The sequence below is a fragment of the Leopardus geoffroyi genome, chromosome B1 (genome assembly GCF_018350155.1).
Source record: "Leopardus geoffroyi isolate Oge1 chromosome B1, O.geoffroyi_Oge1_pat1.0, whole genome shotgun sequence".
NCBI lineage: Eukaryota > Metazoa > Chordata > Mammalia > Carnivora > Felidae > Leopardus > Leopardus geoffroyi.
Window position 1 is genome coordinate 6,328,618 of NC_059327.1, and position 19,070 is coordinate 6,347,687.

Consider the following 19,070-nt stretch of genomic DNA (forward strand, 5'->3'; position numbering starts at 1 on the left):
CAGGGGTAAGATATTCACTGGAAATATAAAGCAAAGGGACAGTTTCAGACAGCTGCAAAGAGGAGAATCACAGAGAGCCTGGCCTTTGAGTCCTGTGATGGATGGGGTTTTCAGAGGCAGGGGACTCGGAGGAGACAAGCCTCAGCCATCCCCCGTGCAGTCATGCCTTTGTTTTCACAGAACAGTGGAGAATCATGCCCCAGAAAGCACACGGTGAGGTCTGAAGAAGGTCTTGGGAAGAAAAGCATTATGGAATATAACTAAAACAGGGTTAGGGGCCCACATATAATCTGCAACAGATCATAATTCTTAGGGTTGCTATTAAAATGTGCTTATTTCCAGGTTGAATGAAGCTGGCATAGACAGGAAAGTTATGAGGTGTGGAGTTTCGCTCCCGTGTCCTGTGGTGACGTAAGCGTGGACCTCCGGCTCTGGGCAAGAGTGTCTCCAAGTTTTGCTGGCCTCATCAGCAGCATGGGGAAGAGGTAAACAGTTCCCTCCCTGCTGGGTTGTTGGAGGGATCAGGTGAAACACTGCATTATGTCTGACACATGTAACAAGTGCTTGATAAATATTTGCTCCCTGAAAACAGTATAACTCGTTGAAAGAAGTCCAAAGAAATCAGTGCAAATGTTAAGCTAGTATGTTTTCCTGTGAATGGAAAACCATCGTCTTTAGGCTAAAACCAAACAAAAAAACCCCAAGTTGTATTTTCCTTTTTGGCTGGGTTTTCCGTCAAAAAAAATTCTTCCTAAACGTAAACAAGCAAATGAACTAAAGGAAATTTACAACTGTGGGTTGTCATTGAATTGCAAGGCCCCCCCTTGGGACCGGGTAGAAGCCCATTGCTCCATACCCCTGGCCCGCGGAGTCATTCAAGGATGCCCTTCCCGCGACTGGACAAAACGATGCAGGCCGATTTTCCATGTGTGACGTCTACCGTGCTCTGGGGATGGTTCCCACTGGCCACTGACCAATCTGAGGTGACTGCTTTCTTTCCACATGGAAAAACTGCATCTACTGGGAGAGATCAGAGTCCCGGAGTCCTTTGCGTCTCATGACGTCAGAAGCATTTCCTAGTCCATTTCCCTAGAGTCTGACCACCAGGAGCACTGACCCTGTTTTAAACGTGAAAGTCCGTCTGACATGACTAGAATTTTCCCCGACCACAGCCATTCGACTCAAGTTGGAACGCACTGGTAGTGTGGGTGTTCCTCGTTCGTGCCAGGGCCCCTGCTCAGAGGATGAGTAGGAATTAGCCTTTGCACGGACACCAGGCTGCCCTCAAGGGTATTTACCAACTGGATGGTCTTGAGATATTCTTCCTTTCCAGTTTCTGGGTATTCATCTGTAAAATGAGGCAATAGAAGCTAACAGGGTTAGCGTGTGAGGAATAAAACCCCGGAATATGAAGGTTTGTTACAATGCTGGATGTGTAAACACTAAGTGAATAGTATTTACATATTCACTCATGTATGTATGAATATGTAGTAGGGGAAGGGCTGATATGTTGGTAAGATTAGGATTGCAAAAGGTTTGTGGAAACTGTGAGAAAAAACTTTCAGTATGTTGGTGAATATATGTCAAATGCTCCCACTTATCTGAAGGAGAGATCCGGCAAATACATCGGTGTGGGTACAGGAGGAATTAGTCTGTTTCCTAAAGACTTCTGGAAAAGTCTCAAAAAACCTTACATGCCGGTTGCTTTTTAAGAATGGTGATGGCGCTAGGTTTCCCCCTACAAAGCTGTTGCGGATTGTGCTGTGTGTGTTGGGAGTAACAGAAGACCCACAGGGACACCAGGGGTAAGGGACTAAGGGACTAGGTCAGTGACAACCACACCATGGCACAAACCTAGAAGAAGACCAATTGAGTTCCATTGGGCTTGGTGTGAGTTTCCACCTGATACGGGTCCGCCATGTTGAATGGGAGCAAACAACCCCATCGAATCCTCTTTGTGGATTCCTATAACATGAGGGTGAACCCTGAGAAGCAGGTGCACTTGACTTAGGCTGTATTCCGGATTGTGGGGAATCTCTGCACCACTTCTGCATGCGTCTGACTGTGCTCCCTGGTCTCAGAAAACAAGTAGGAGTAGTGTCCTTGTCAGAAGGGACACCAGAGAGCACACTTTCTCTTTCTCTCTGCCTCTCCACACACAAACACGCATGCACGCACGCACCCACGCAGAGAAAGGCCGTGTGAGCACACAGCAAGAAGGCAGCTCTCTGCAAGTCAGGAAGACAGCCTTACTAGAAACTGAATCAGCCAGAACCTTGATTTTGCACTTGCAGCTTCCAGAACTGTGAGGAATACGTTTTCGTCGTTTAAGCCCCCAGGCTTCACCGTGGTATTTTGGTACGGCAGTCCTAGGAAGCAGTTTAACCGGTCGTATCAATCAGGGCCTGCTCCAATGACCTCATTGTAACTTGATCACCTCTTTGAAGACTCTATCGCCAAATCAGGTCACATTCTGAGGGACTAGATGTTGCACTTTGACATACGTATTTCAGGGAAACGGTTCAGCCTATAACCTAATATGGGAGCTAAGAATACCTACTTCACTGGCTTGCTTTGAATACTAAACATGTGTATAAAGCACCTGACGCAGAGTAGGCCGTCAATGTCAGTGGCTTTTATTAAAATGACTGCCAGTCAACATCTTGCTGATACTCTTTTTTTTTTTAATGTTTATTTATTTTGGAGAGAGAGAGAGAGACAGAGTGTGAGCAGGGGAGGGGCAGAGGGAGAGGGAGACACAGAATCCGAAGCAGGCTCCAGACTGAGCTGTCGGCACAGAGCCTGATGTGGGGCCCAAATTTGTGAACTGTGAGATCATGACCTGAGCTGAAGTCAGACCCTTAGCTAACAGCCACCCAGGTGCCTCTTGCTGATACTAATAATACTACTAATAAAAAAGACTACTACTACTAATAAATTATAAGTAATATATAATATAATATATAGTTAATAATAATAATAAAGCTTCCGGTGCCCTCCCCTTTGCTCCGTTACCTGGGTTGGGGGGTTTTGAGCCGAGGACCATATGGTCTGCACACCCCTGGAGGAGGCCATCCAGGGAGTGGGGCATGTTGAACCTGGGCGGTGGACCCCACGTTGAGCCTGGCACAGGCCTGCTCCCCATCGTAAATGCTCTGGGAATGTTGGCCTCCCCAAAAAGCTGCTAACAACAGCCTACCTCTCTTTCTTTCCTTGTTGACTTGTCAAAATTATGGTAAAAAATACACAAATTTACCATCCTAACCATTTTTAAGGGTACAGTTCAGTGGCATTAAGTGCATTCCCATTGTTATTCAGCCATCCAGCCTCCAGAACTTTCTCGTCTTCCCAGACTGAAACTCTGTCCCCGTGAAATCCTAACTCCCCAGGCCCTGGAAGCCTCCGCTCTATTTTCTGTCTCTATCAGTTTGGCTCCTCTAGGGGCCTCACGTGAGTGCGGTCAGGTCACGCAGCTTTTACCCTTAAGTGACTGGCTCGTTTGACCTCGCATAACGTCCCCAGGACTCATCTGTGCTGTTGGCGGTGTCAGGATCCCATCCCTGGTATAGGGTATGGCCGCACCACATTCCCCCGCACCGCCTTGATGGTTTCTACCTCTTGGCTGTCTTTATCTGCCCTAAGACCTCGCTCTTCCCCACTCCCGCGTGCCCTAGGGCACTTCCTCCTTGTCATTCATCATCATGTGTGGTTACTACTCTAGAGTCGCCATTTATAAATCATGCCTTTTCCCCTAAAACTTACTTTGGCTCATGGGACCGAAAAAGGACAAAAAACACAGGCAGGATCACCATGGCCGTCATAAGCAGAGTTCTCTGTCCGGGAGATGGCAGCTGGGTGCAGGTGCGTGGGGTGACCAGCCTCTCTGGCATCCCCTGTCCAGTTTTATATATCAAGTCTGAAAGCCTCACTACGGGAAAGTTTTCTGCCGCCTGGTAGTTTTCCACATTGGTGCTGAGGCCAGCTGCAAGGGGTAGGAATTACCGGCTGACTTGGCTCAGTTCACCTGGTTTTGTTTCAGGAAATGACCCTGTTTTTTTTCAAGAGGTCAAGAGCCACCCACCCAGTGCTCGCTGGCAGGCGGGAGGTGAGCAGGGCGGGCCACGGGGACTCCCCTTCCAGGTTCAGGGTGCAGCCCGCAGGCGGGGACCCCAGGGTCACCCTCTGTCCGCGCACTGGCAGGTGACCACCTCCCTGAGCACCTGCCTGGCGTTGCCCCCACTCCGGCATCTGGGACGTGCCCACCATGTCCCTTCCCCCCCCCCCCCCAGGCTCTGGCCCTTCCCACCTCGCGGGGCCCCAGGAGGGCAGCTCTAGATCAGCTGCGGTGCCCCGAGTCCACAGTGTGATGCCACCGGGAAGTCTTCCCGACAGGCCACTGCCGTTTCCTCTTCCTAATCACACCCCCTACTCGCGCTTCCCTCTCCATCTGCTGGCAAAGTCAGTTCCTTTCCTGCTGTTGATGCCTCTTGGATGTTTGTGGGCCGTGAGGGCATTCCCTTCCCTCTTGTCCGTCCGCTCTAGTGACATTCCGCACTTGGGCTGGCCCTGCCTTTCTTCCTCCATCAGTCCCTCCTCCCTCACCACCACTGCCCTTTGACCCATCCCTGCGGCGCACGCTCACACCACAACACACACTCACACGTGTGCGCTCGCACCCCCGAACACACTCGTACCGACACAACCAGCAAACACACGCTCACGCCCAAACACATTCACACCCCCAACACACAACCAACACAGGCAAACGCGCGCGCTCGCACCCGAACACACTCGCACTCAAACACACGCGCTTACCACTGAGCACGCTCACAATCCTAACGACTCAAACACGTGTTCACACCCGAACACACGTGTTCACGCTTGAACACACATGTCCCAGCACACATCTAACACTCAAACACACGCACTCACACCTGAACACATCCATGCGCACTCACACGAGCTCCCTCTCTCACACCAGCTCACACTTACACCCCACAGGGGTCTGCGCTTCCCTGCTCTCTCCCTCCGTGACACGCACTTCCCTCTGTGTTTCTGTCTGTTCACCTGCCCCTGACCAGGCCGCGGAAAGCCAGGGAGAAGAGTGGTGTGGCCCAGCCAGCTGGGAGCCATCTTGTCCAACAGACAGATTTCTAAAGGCAGCCTTCCTCCCGATGTCTTAACTCACCCCCAGCATGAAATAACTATTCTTATGGCTCTGCAATGGGAGAAGCACTACGCAGGGGTAGTTCGCTCTGGAACAACCATGAGAAGCCAGTGCCTGCCCGCCATCTGGCTTTTTGTTTAACTGAGCTCAGTCGACAACTTAGCCAACTCCTCCTACATCTCAGAAGCCGACCTAGTTTACTACCAGTCAGACAGCCTTTCTCCGCCCTGGAGGGGCTAACAGTCTAGTTATACACGAGTATAGGAGTCGGAGTCCACAGATGAATGACTACATTGTTACCCACTGTAGTGAGTGCTCCTCAAGGAGAACTCCCGGCCCCTCACCTCTTTCTTCTCAATGGTGTCTGCCTTCCAGCTCAGACATTCATGCCGGTCACACCCTCAGAGCCATCCCTCCAGAATCTCAACGCCCACTACTGCACATTTCAGCCGTCACGTTCTTGCTCTGGGGCTTGCTTCCTCCAGTGCCCCCATTCCTGCCGTCTCCTGACGCTGGGGACCTGGGGACCTGCAGTCCTTTCCTGGAGTGCCTTTCCTCGCTTTCCTCCCCACCACCCAGCAGAGATGCACCATGGATCACTGCGTGGCTGCCTCCCAGGCATCTCCAGCTCCCCTGTCACACTCTGCTTTGTCCCTCTTGGCAAAGTCAAGGTCCTGAGTCAACGCACCTTGCACTTGGCTGCAGGAAACTGCATTGTATGGTGACTGTCCTCCTCGAGGTCTTGGTCATACTCCTCAAATGTGCCCTGGAGGCGGCCCAGATCTCTTTTCTTGTTGTGTTGTGTCCTCTGAACGTGCTGTCAGTACATTCAAATGGCTCCCCTCCGTCCCCACTGAGATGCGTAATAAATATGACACTGGGAAACCAGATGGAGGTTTGATGCAGAGACAGGTGATGTCAATGAATACTTAGGTGTGCGCCTTTCTTTAAATCTTAACCATGTATTATGTGTGTAGAGTGTAGGATACGGTTCTCTTGGCTGATCATTTGTATTTATGTATTTAGCATTATGTCCTTGTTGTTGCAAACGGCAGGATCTCTTTTGTTGTATGGCTGATTAATATTTGGATAAATACCCAGAAGTGGATTACTGGATCATAGGGTAGTTCTATTTTTAATGTTTTGAGGAACCTCCAGACTGTGTTCCAGGGTGGCTACACCAGTTTGCATTCCCACCAGCAGGGCACACGCGTTCTCTTTTCTCCACACCCTCACCAATACTTGTGATTTCTTGTCTTTTTGATCCTAGCCGTTCTGACTGCTGTGGTGTGGTAACTCATATGGTTTGGATTTGCGTTTCCCTGATGATGAGGGCTGTTGAGCGTCTTTTCACGTGCTTGTTGGCCATCTATATGTCTTCTTTGGAAAAAATGTGTATTCAGATCTCTGCCCATTTTTGTTTAACTTTTTAAAGTTTATTTATTTTGAAAGAGAGACAGTGCACACACAGGAGGGGCAGAGAGAGAGAGAGAGGGAGAGAGAGAATCACAAGCAGTCTCTGTGCTGACAGCATGAGCCTGACATGGGGCTTGGTCTTACACACTGTGAGATCATGACCTGAGCCAAAATCAAGAGTCAGGCGCTTAACCGACTGAGCTGCCCAGGTGCCCCTGCCCATGTTTAAATCAGATTTTTTCTTTGCTATTGAGTTGTATGAGTTCCCTTTAGACCACGTCTAACCATGTAGTTCAGCGGCATTAAATACATTCTGTGTCAACATCACTATTTTCCCCTTTTAAATAGAACTTGTTTTCCCCTTTTAAAAAGACGTTTTAGAGAAGTTTTAGGTTCACAGCAAAATTGAGTGGAGGGCACTAAATTCCCATGTACCCTCTGCCCTGCCACATGCACTGCCTCCCCCATTACCATCACCCCCCACCAGAGTGGGGTATTGGCTACAACTGATGGACCTACAGTGACATGTCCCAATCACGGCGAGTCCACAGTTTACGTTAGAGTTCACTCTGGCCGTTGCACACTTTATGGGTTTGGACAAAGGCATAATGATATGTATCCATCATTATAATATCATACAGGGTGTTTTTACTGGTCTAAAACTCCCCTGTGTTGCACCTGTTCATTCCTCCTTCTACCCCTGGAAACCTCTGACCTTCTCACTCTGTCCATAGTTTTGCTTTTTCCAGAATGTTATATAGTTGGAATCATTCAGTATGTAGTCTTCCCAGATTGACTTCTTTCCCTTGGTGATATGCATTTAAGATTCCCCGAGGTCTTCCCATGGCTTGATAGCCTTCTCCGGAAGTTTTTCATCATCCAGAATTGAAAATCTGTACAGCTTAAGTTTCTTAACTGACATAAATTTGATCAAGAAATAACCTCTGCAAAGCTCTGCTGCCCAGTGCTGCATTGAGGTGTCATTACGGACCAAATGACATGGATCTTTAATGTTATTTTACTTTTTATGTTTTTTAAGTTTATTTATTTATTTTGAGAGAGAGGGTGTGTGGGAGCTGGGGAGGAGCAGAGAGAGGGAGAGAGAGAATCCCAAGCAGGCTCCATGTTGTTAGCACAGAGCCCAATGTAGGGATTGAACTCACGAACCCTGAGATCATGAACTGAGCAGAAATCAAGAGTTGGACACTTAAACAACTGAGCCACCCAGGTGCCCCTGGATCCTTTGTTTTAATACCCCAAGTAACTCTTCTGTTTTACTGAATCATTTACAACAGAGGACATGACATGTGATGTCAGGAGTGCCCTCCTCCCTCTCAAGGTGCCCTCTCTACCTCCTGTCCCCCCTCTTTCCTCCTCCTCTCTGCCATCCCACTTCCTGGCTCCTTCTTTTATGAAAAGTGCTGATAGGATGGTATTAGTCAGGCGGGCTAGGTTATTATGGTAATAGACAAACAACGAAAGACAAAAACTCTCAGAACTTAGGACTAAAAGTTTTTTCTTGCTCAGTCTGTCTGTCTGGCCGGACTGGCAGGTGTCCCTGCTTTTGGAAATTCCTTAGGGGTCTAGACTTACGGGGGCCCCATTGGAACACGTGTTCCCATGATCGCTGCACCAGGAAAGGGAAAGTAGATGGAGACACGGCAACTTGAAACTCCCACCTAGAAGTGACACACATCAGATGCTTTCGCATTTCACGGGGCAGAGCATGTACATGGCCATGCTTTACGTCAAAAGGGACATAGTTCCACGTGACCGAAAGGAGAGGAGAACCAGAACATTTGTACAAAGCCCTAATGACTATCATAAGGAGAATAGATTGCATTAAAACCACTTTGTATATGAGCATTTTTTTGGGATGCAGATAACCGAATCTTTGTCTAAAATCTCAACTTTCCAATTTCCCAAATATTTACACATCTAATACAGCCTTTGTTTGAAGCATAGCCTTGTGACAGGCTGGGTCTAACGCTCTTTCCCAGTGTAAGCAGCATCATCGGAAGCCAATGCTTGCAGGTGAGCTGGTCCATTTGTGGGCACCAGGCAGCTTCAGCCGGGGCTGGCAGGATCCCTCAGAGTGTTTTAAAGAATCAGTACGGCATGATAAGTAAAGCCAAGAGGAGGTGCAGGCCATCTGGGACCTTGTGCAGGGAAGTGAATGTGTGCATCGTCAGTGGGTGATGAGGCTTTGCAGAGGGCCGTGCGTGTGTCTGGGGAAAATGGGTGACAGGGGGCCATGAGGAGGTGCGTGGGGTTGGTGAGGAAAGAGGGGCAAATGGTCAGACAGAGCTAGGTTCTGTTTGTGACTCTGACAACTACCAGCTTAGGACATTGGATGAATCCCTTGTTTTCCCTAAACAGCAGTTTCATTATCTAGAAAATGAGGACACTATGACGAACTGAAGTAAATTGAGACGAGGCATGTATGTGCTTAGCACAGTGCTTGGGTCAGTAAACTATAGCTGCGATTATGATTTAATGTCACAGACAGCCACGACCTGATTCTAGGTGGTTCTAGTCCCTGTAGCCTGTATAAGGTAGCCCTCTGCCACACCCCCACCGCCTCCCAAAAGACCCCATAACTGAGGGAGAAGTTCTGATTGCTCCAGTCTCCTCTTCCCGTCCCCCAGGGAGATTCATGAACGCTCCCCTTGAGTTCAAGCCAAGAACCACCCCCATCTTGGCCATGCGAAGTTTTTCCTTGTACACCAGCCCCGTGCCCCACCAGGGGCCATGTGATGGGGTTCCACTGCTCCAGCTTTCCATTTTCCGGGCCAAGACGAATTGACAAGAACTCCCAAGACACTGCAAAAAGAGCGGCCACACAGCACTGCACCTAAGAGCTTTGGTGGCCACAGGGCAGGATGCACATTGAGGGGCTGTTGGAAAGGCGCGGGGAAAGGGTCCACACCTGCACTAACACTTACTTGAGATGCCTCCTGAGTCCGTGGAGCTCAGAGTAATTGCTTCCTGGCGGCTCCCGCCACCTGCTTTGGGCGGGCTCCTCGACAGCCTCTCCTCCAGGGCTCCCGGCTGATAGCGTTCTTCCTGAGGTGCTCCCTCCCAGCCAGCCTGTTCCAGCGGAAGCCCACGCCTCTGCCAGGGGCATGTCTGCCTTGGATTTTGTGAGAAGGAGTCCAAGGTGCATGTGTGTGGATGTCTGGCTGAGGTTCCGGGCCCCACAGGGGCTTTTAAACTGGGGCGTGGAGGAAAATGGGGCTCCACCTGCCCAGAGTGAGATCGGTTGATGGGAGAACTGAGTATCCAGATCCATCGAGGGCACAGAGGAGGCATGGACACCGGTCTTGTGTGTGACAAAGCGGGGCTGTGGTGGGAGGGTCACCGGGCACGGCTGTGTGAGTGGTATTTTGCAGCAGGCGTCTGGGAAAGAGGGAGTCCAACCCAACCCAGATCGGGAAGCCCTTTCTTGACCTGTAGGAGGGGGGCATGAGGGCTGGTGGTGTTTGGAACTGGAGCCCGCCGTGCTGTGGGGGCAGGGGGCCGTGGAAGGGGAGAAGCTGATGTGCAGCACGAGGTTCACTGCCACAGTAGTTCAACCAAGTTTCTTTCTTTTGTTCTTTGCGTTGTTTTGTTTTGTTTTTGTCACTGGCATTTATTATGAGTCTAAAATGCCAAACACCACGGTAGGCACTTTACTTCCATGATGTCCCTGCACAGCAGCTCTTAGGTTAGACCCACTCGACAGATGAGGAGACTGAGGCCCCAGGTCGGTGACCTGGCCACAGCCATCAGCAGGATGGCTTGAGTCGAGAGCTAAGAACTTTGCTTTGCATTTGTCTGCTCCTCCCCACCCCCACGTGGAGGCCTCCCGATCAATGATGTATTTTATTTTCCTCCCCACCTTTGTAGTAGACATTACATCAATTTTCAAATAAAAATAGCATCTTTCTGTGGGATGGGAAAAGCACAAAGAAAGTATGTATCTTGAAAATTGCTAAGTGTCCCAGAGACAGTATTGCAAACAGCCTCATTATACGGTGTGGCACAAAGTGTTGTGGTTTCTCTTATTAGGATGCTGTAAACATGTCCTAGAATTGGCGTTTCCTTTTACTGCCTAAGGACTGACCCGGAGATGGGTGGGAAAGGAAAGGAAGAAAGGACTTCTCTGACTAGCTCTCCAGACAGAGGCTATCCAAGGTGTCTGCATGGGTGTCTGTGCTGCATCCAGACAGAAATCAACCTCACTGAAAGAGAATTGGTTAAATAACTAAAGGAAAAATGAAGAGTGAATGAGTGAATGAAAGAAAAGGTGGTAAGGACCAGAGTAATTGCTTCTGGAAGAATCTTTTTTTTTTTTTTTTCTTTTTTAAAAGTTTATTTATTTATTTTAAAGGGGTGGGGAAAAAAAGAGAGGGAGGGAGAATCCCAAGCAGGTTCCACACTGCTTGTGCAGAGCCCAGTACAGGGCTTGAACTCACAAATTGCAAGATCGTGACCTGAGCTGAAGTCAAGAGTCTGACGCTTAACCGACCCAGCCGCCCAGGCGCCCTGCTTCTGGAGGAATCTTGACCCTAACTGTCAACTGGATTCTAGTGCATCTGTTACCTTTTCTACAGGACAAACCTATAGGGCCTCTTTAACGTTAGAAGGGAGCCAGAACGATGGAATTGATAGGCTTACTGACCGGGCCCTCCCGAAGGAAAACTGTATGCTGTTTAAAGAACGCTATGAATATGAACAAACCAATGATTGGATGCTAAGTAATTTCAAAATGTCTTTTGCCTCAGCCCTGTTCCGCACTGTTGGAGACACACTGGGGAGGTCTGTGTGCACTGCTTTCACGATTCCCGCAGGAAGGACTCCCCATTTCAAAAGCAAGCCCCCAAAGTGGAAGCAGGGAGCCTGTGCCCTTCATTGCATTGTGGAAGAGAAGGGGCCAGGGCGTCATGTCCAGGGATGAAGTGTAGGGGCGGGAGGCACTGACCCAGGGCGGCTTGTGGGGAGTGAAGAAGGGCTCGCAGGGCAGCCCTGGGGCCGGTGCAGAAAACCAGCCCAAGTGGGAGCGGAAGGAGGGGGACCAGCCGAGCTGTGGGTGAGGGAGAGAGCGCGTTGTTAGGTGGTCCTGGGGTGGGGAGGGGCGTGGGAGAGGGGAGCTCTGAATGGGAAAGTAGTTCAGGGCTCTGATCCAGGCCCGCCTTCACTCCTGTGACTCTGGGAGGAGAGTGTCACCTGTACTCACCCTTCAGCCTAGCAAGGAGAGCTGAGATCTCGTCTAGATCAGACACAGCCCGCGTGCTGGTGGCGGCCGCCACAGTCTGGGAGAGCGCTGGCAATGGACGCAGAGGCTGGGGTTGAGCCCCAGGGGGTGAGGCATGAGGGTGGAGAAGGGGGGAGTCAAGGAGGGAGTGGGGCGAGAGAAGGGTGTAGGGCAGTCCTTCTTAGTGGAGAACACTCAGATGCGCTTGGGATCTTAGGGGAGGCATCTAGAGAGGGAGAAGCAGGGTCACTTGTGGAGGAAGGGCAGGAGGAAGCAGGAAGGGGGGAAGCACCAGAGGGGGAGATGGGTTTTTGTAAGGAGGCGGGACAATTCAAACCCTTTATAGTGGGAAGACCTGGGACTCAAGGGGGTTCCTCACACGGACACGTTCTGTGTTCCCTCCAGAGGAAGGTGTTTGGGTAAATGGCGTGGCCAGTGTCACAGGGACGGAGGGGCGGGGAGTCCAGCATTTTCAAGAAAGCACAAAGATCCTCACTTGGAATCAAGAGGGTGAATTTATAGTGAAGTTGGTTGCCTGCTCTGCTGCTTTTCTCCAGGAGCCTAGAGAATGGTTCCTAGGGCTCCAGGATAAGGTTCACAGTTGCCATTCCCTGTCCTGCACTTCCCAGTCAGTGTCAGCGGGCTGTGATGGCCGGATGAGGAGGGAGGGGCCTGGTGCCCACTCCCTCGAGCCACGGGGACCTCCAGTCAGTGTCAGGGGCTTTCTCCCCGGGGTCTGGAGGCCTCCCTCATTTTGGGTTCATCATGAAAAAGAGGAATAGCCTAGGTCTCATCACCATTTCACTGCAGAGTCGAAGGCGCTAAAAAAGTCAATCTGTTTAGGAAACGTATTGAGCACCTAGGGTATTCCGGGCATGGTTCTAAGCCCTCGGGATTAGAAGCGGGTGCTGTCAGTGCAGAGCCCGACGAGGGCTCATCTCACAGACCTTGAGATCATGACCTGAGCCAAAATCAAGAGTCGGATGCCTAACCGACTGAGCCGCCCGGGTTCCCCTGTGGATGCTTCCGGAACCCGCTCCTCGAAGTGCGCAACAGGGGTCCCTCGTCCCTCGCGGAGCAGAAACGCATTTAAGAAGTTCGCTTAATTTTCAGTCGGGAGCGTGTCATCACCGGCTGGCCTCTGGCCAGTGTTTCTGCCCCCGCTCAGTGAGGAAGCTGCTTTCTGTGTGATCCGAATGGGTCCGTGCAGTGGCTTTGACCGGCGTCCTGCCTTCAGCTCAGCCTTCTGGATGGAAAGGGCAGAGATGGGTGGGGTCATTGCTGTGTGGGAGAAACCAGCCATCCTATGCTGAGTCAGCACCTGTTGCTGAAGACACTGCAAGACCAGTGCTCAACCCCTGTAACCTTTTGCCGCTTGTTGAGCCAGAGCCTTTTCAAATGTTCCAGAACTCTCTCTAGGCAGAAAGAATGCGCCCGCAGCCCTCACCAGGGCAGCCCCCAACAGGACAGTTGGCTGAAAGCAGGAATCCGTGGAAATGGGGTCACCTTCCCAGTGCACGTGGTAACGGGGCCCGTGGGGGGCCCTCTGCAGTGAGGGTCCCCGTGGGGAGCCTGTCTGGATCTGAGGTGTAACGCGAGCGTCCAGGTCTCGGCCGGAGCAGCGGTCTGCCCGGCTGGGGGTGAGGATGTGGAGGAGGCTGGGGCAGCAGTCAGGGCCCCGGGGATACACCACGCTGCCCGCTGGCCCCCCTGCAGCGCCCGCCCTGGACTGCCTCTAATCTGGGGGGTGTGCCCCCTGGAGCTCCTCCCGGGGCTGACGTTTCTCCCGGGGCTGGAAGACTTCCCTCGGTGTGCCTGTGTGACGCTGAAAACGTCCCGGGTCCCAAACTCGGCGAAAGGGAAGCAGGCCCAGCCAAGACCTGTTAGTCCTTCTTACCGCCCCGCCTCTGCGGGCCACCTGCAGCACAATGTCCCCGGGGCCTCCGACCCCTGGGAGGGCCCGAGGAGTCTGCTTCTGTGGGCGCTAGCTGAAGACAAATGGTCGCCCGTGGCACTTTCCTGGGCGCCCTCGGTGAGACACCGGTTTCTATTCGGTGGGTGTTTTCCTTGGTCCTTCGCCAAACACGGCTTTCCCGGAGGTGGAGCAAACCAATTTGTTAACAACTGTCATAAAATGAGGCCGGGGGAGGGGAGGGAGAAGAATCTAGAGGCAAAACCCTCAAGGCAAGGACCACAGGCGGAGTGAGAGGCTCTGGTCCGGGCACTCCCTTTGCCTCCGTGCCTGGCCCTCAGTCCGACACACCCTCCTGCCCCTCGGGGCCTCCTCCACCAGGAAGTCTCCCTGCTGTTTTCCATTGTATTACCCGCTCTCTTTATTACCCCGTAGGACATGACCTCCATATCATTGTCATTTTGATTTGTTTTTATGTTTCTTCGTATGGTGCAACCCTGCTTCAAAGTGCCCTGCTCCTGAGCCATCGGGACATTTTTGTTTGTTTTACTTTTTTTAATGGAGTTCATTTTTTTTTACAGCAATGAGACATTGCTTGATTCCATTCAATCATAGCAAAATTGAATGGAAGGTGGAGAGATTTCCCACTTAGCCCCTGTCCCCCTCACTCGGCCTCCCCCAATATCCACATCCTGAACCACAGTGGTACAGTTGTTGTGATTGATGAACTTCCATTGATTGGCGTGTCATCATCACCCAGAATCCGTAGTCCATATCAGCATTCATTCTTTTTTTTTTTTTAATTTTTTTTTAACGTTTTTATTTATTTTTGAGACAGAGAGAGACAGAGCATGAACGGGGGAGGGTCAGAGAGAGAGGGAAACACAGAATCGTAAGCAGGCTCGGGGCTCTGAGCCATCAGCCCAGAGCCCGACGCGGGGCTCGAACTCACGGACCGCGAGATCGTGACCTGGCTGAAGTCGGACGCTTAACCGACTGCGCCACCCAGGCGCCCTCAGCATTCATTCTGGGTGTTGTGCATTCTGTGGGTTTGCACAAGTGCCTAACGACACGTATACACCATTGTGATATCACACAGTCTTTTCACTGCCCTAAAAAGCCCTCTGTGCTCGTCTATGCCTCCCTTCCCCCAGCTGCAAATCTTCTTACTGTCTCCATAGTTTTGCCCTTTCTAGAATGTCAGATAGTTGGAATGACACAGTGCGTAGCCTTTTCACATTGGCTTCTTTCACTTAGTAACACGTCTTTAAGTTTCCTCCGTGTTTTCATGCTTTGGGAGCTCGTTTCTTTTCAGTAGTTAATGCTCTTTCGTTGTCTGGATGGACCTGTTTATTTATCCATCACCTACTAACGGGTATCTTGATTGCATCCAAGTTTTGGGAGTTATAAGGCTCCTGTCCACCTCCATGTGCGGAGGTATGCGTGGACATAAGTTTTTAAGTCCTTTGGGTAAGTACCCATTGCCGCGTCACATGGTAAGAGCATGTTTAATGTGTAAGAAATTGCCAAACTGTCTTCCAAAGGGGCTGCACAGTTTGCATCCCCACCGGCTGTGAGCTAGAGTTCCTGTTTCTCCACGTCGTCCCCAGCATTTGGTGTTCTCAGTGCTTCCAGATTCTGGCCGTTCTCACAGGTGTGCAGTAGGGTGTTCATAGTCGCATTTCCCTGATGACAGACGATGTGGAGGGTCTTGTCCTGTGCTCATTGGCCATCAGGGCATCTTTTCCCCAACGCAATGACAGACCCACGACAGCCACCACCAGAACTGAGTATGGGCCTCATTCCCGAGTTCCTTATTTCTGAAATGAGGATGAGAGCTTCCCGCAGGCAGAGCACGTCTGTCCTGTCTGCTACAGTGGGCCCAGTGGGGTAAGTAAGAGCCATACCTGCTCGTGTGATCACGGAGAGACTGCTTCACCAACCTGAGCCTCAAGCTCTTCATCTGGGAAATGGGAGATTAATAGGATCTACTTTGAGAGAGTTTCCAGCGGTAAGTGTGCTAATACACATAATGTAGCTCAGAGCCTCTCACACGGGCAGCGCTCTGGAAAGATTGGCTGTCGACAATGATTAATTGCTTTTTGGAAGCACGACGACGTTCCATTAGTCCAAAGAAGGCCTGAGCTGGGACAGACCAGCTGGTATTCTCTGACACCAAGAAACATGAAGCCAAGCAAGCAGAGTGGTTTCTTGCTTTGTTTCCTTGTGGATATTTTTTCTAAAATAGGTGCCTAGGAGCTTTGGGGTAATGGATAGGTAGAAAAGGTTAAAACAAAACAACCGTGCCATGGAGACAGCTCAGTAAACTTTAAGTCCCCAAGCAAGTGTCTGCTGGGAAAACACAGTTACGATTTAAGAATTAAATTTAGAGATTAAGAGGAATTAGCTAGTTTTGGGATGTCACCCAGGAGTCAGGCTCAAATGTCAGCAAAGGGGTCAGCTGGTTAACGGAAGACCGGTCTCTATGCCACTCAGTCGTTTTCGCGACTCTGCTCAAGGTCAGTGCTGGCCTGGCCTCCTTCCTCACACCATTAACACGACAATTAATGAAATACTGGAACAGGGCCCAGACGAAACACTTGTTTAGAACACTTCCTCTCCACTTCACCGGCACAAACATCTATTCTGGGTTTGGGCTATTTTCCAACGTGGGTTACATGATGATAAACAAGTTGTTTTACTTTAATTAATTAATTATTATTATTATTATTATTTTTGGTAAGTGAAATTTTAACTGGGTACTTTGCAAAACACAATTAAAAAAAAAGTTATTTGAAGAAACTATTGAGCGGAAAAGTTAGAGACGTAAAGAATTGCATGTGGCTATAAAAATGTTTTCCACTAAGCTCTGTTTATTCCTTGGCATTTGAAAAGACCTGCTTGGACACGTTTCTGACCAGAAGTATGCATTTCCCACAGATTTGGGGGTTTTCTTATGTAGACCGCCAATAATTATCCATCTTGTTTTAAGGACAAAAATGGAAAGTGAAAAGTTCAAGAAATCAATTAGCTGGCTTGAATTTGCTGAGGAATTCAGAACAACGTTCCTGGCTGAAATTTACAAAGTAAATCAACATAATATGAAGAAGTAAATTAACCCAGAATGACACAATGCAAGGATGGTTCCCATGTAACCTCATAAATTTCCTGCTTGATGGATTTCAAGTCTCTGATTTCTAATAAAATTCTCATGAGAATGTGGTATTGCTCCATAAAAACTCCTGAACTCTCCCCATGAGAAACGGCTAGTTTATAAGGGCACATAGGTTCACGGCTGTGGTTTATTTATTAAAAATTTCTCAGTAAATATATCACGGTCCAGTGGATAGCGCCCCGTGATTGTGGAGGGGCTGTGTGTCATTTCTGCTGCTCCCAAAGTATGAAGAAAAACAAGAAGAAGCATGTCAGGAACTCTCTGAACCAGAAAAAAAGAAAAGAAAAAACCCACAGCACTGTAACCTTTTTTTTTTTTTTTTCCAGGAGAAAGTTCTATGAGATCTGCTCCTTGACTTTACCTTTGGTCCACAAAGACCCCGTAGGATTTTCACATTTGTCTTAGGAAAGTCTGAACACGCCTGCCAGATGGTTGACAGTGAGCCCCCACAAGACACAGAATGGAGGCTTGGTGTGGTCCTGGTCCCTGCACGGGGCACACAAAAGTTGCCAAGTGGGTATTGCAAGTTTTGAGGGACTTCACATATCTCAGAGAAAAGATGTGTAACTACACATAGTCACGAAGATAATGAGTTCATGCTTACTCACTTCTCTTCACCCGGAAAAATAATGTACGCTAAATGCTGTGTTTTTAATCTGGGCCAAATACTTGGCTGAAAGCTCTCTGGGTCTTATCCTACTTGATTCTACACACAGTCCTAATATGTAGGCTGTTACTGACACCCTTGTTTTAGAGAGGGATGCTTTCCACAGAAAGGGGAAGCTGCTGATGCCACGGACCTCACGAGGAAGGGAGCAGGCATTCAAACCCAAGGAGACCGACTGAATGCCGATATACTAACGACCAGACTAGACTTTGAGGGGTTTGCCCCCTTCCCCCCAGGGAGGGTGGTGTGGGTCTTGAGGACCTTTCAGGATTGCACCCTACTCATCCAGGATTCTCCTCAAACAATCCACAGGTTCCAAGCTCCCACTGGCAAAGCACCAGGAACGAGTTACAAAGTGTGCTGAACTACCCACGGAGGGGCCACATCTGATCTTCAGAGCAAGCCTCTGCCCCTTCCTCCCACCGGGTTCCAATATCCAAGAGTCAGACCTTAGGTTTCCAGCCCCTGGTGCGTAGAGGTGCTTGATTAAATCTTTTGATAAGAATTAAGTTTTGGTCCATCACTGAGAAGAGAGCATAATTAACAGGCTTAAAAAAAAAAAATAGGCTGCTTGTTAGAGCAGTTTTAGATTCACAGTAACATTGAGGGGACAGTACAGAGTGCTCCCTCACCCCTGCACCGGTGATGGTTGATGAACCTGCACAGATCCACCATCATCACCCAGAGTCCATAGTTCACGCCAGGGCTCACTCTTGGCGTTGTGCATTCCGTGGGCTTTGACAACTGTAGAAGGACATGCATGCACCAGACGGTGTCATTCAGAATAGTCCCACTGCCCTACCGCTTCTCTGCGCTCTGCCTTCTAACGCTTCCCTACCCAGCCCCCGGCAGCCACTGCTCTTACTGTCTCCTTTCTTTCGCCTTTTCTAGAAGGTCATATAGTTGGAATCATTCAGTACGTTGCCTTTGCAGATTGGCTGCTTTCGCTTAGTGATTTGCACTTAAGGTTCCTCCTTGTCTGGTCACGGCTTGATAGGTCATTTCCCTTCAGGGCTGAGTATTAGTCCATTGTCTAAGGAGAGCATAATTTTCATCTCATAGAAATGAAAAGCACTCCCTAGATCCATGGAATTTGTACTGAACATCGGAGCCAGAACCAGCACAGAACTGCTGGCACATCCAGGATCCACTGTCCCTAAAGAGACACAGAAAATATTTTTTTCCCCCTGAATGGCAATAGCGATTGGATCCTGACCCATAGGTCCCCATGATAAAAAGCAGCCCATGTGGCCCTGTCATCTGAAGTGCGAACAGCTATTACGTATACGGTCCAGTCTCAAGGACCGGCATGCTTAGCTTCATGAATAAAGTGCTTGCTGGAAATTGCACTTCTAGGTATTTATCCAAAGGATGCAGGTGTGCTGATTCAAGGGGCACATGCACCCCAATGTTTATAGCAGCGCTATCGACAATAACCAAAGTATGGAAAGAGCCCAAATATCCATCAACAGACGAATGGATAAAGAAGGTGTGATG

General features: G+C 49.8%; 1 long non-coding RNA gene across 1 annotated transcript; it reads left to right on the forward strand.

Annotated features, from left to right (window-relative positions):
- The first annotated feature begins 347 nt into the window (after positions 1 to 347).
- Positions 348 to 18,078, forward strand: LOC123584252. The gene is made up of 2 exons (XR_006705282.1): positions 348 to 485; positions 17,233 to 18,078. It is a non-coding gene; the product is annotated as an uncharacterized LOC123584252 (long non-coding RNA).
- The last annotated feature ends 992 nt before the right edge of the window (positions 18,079 to 19,070 follow it).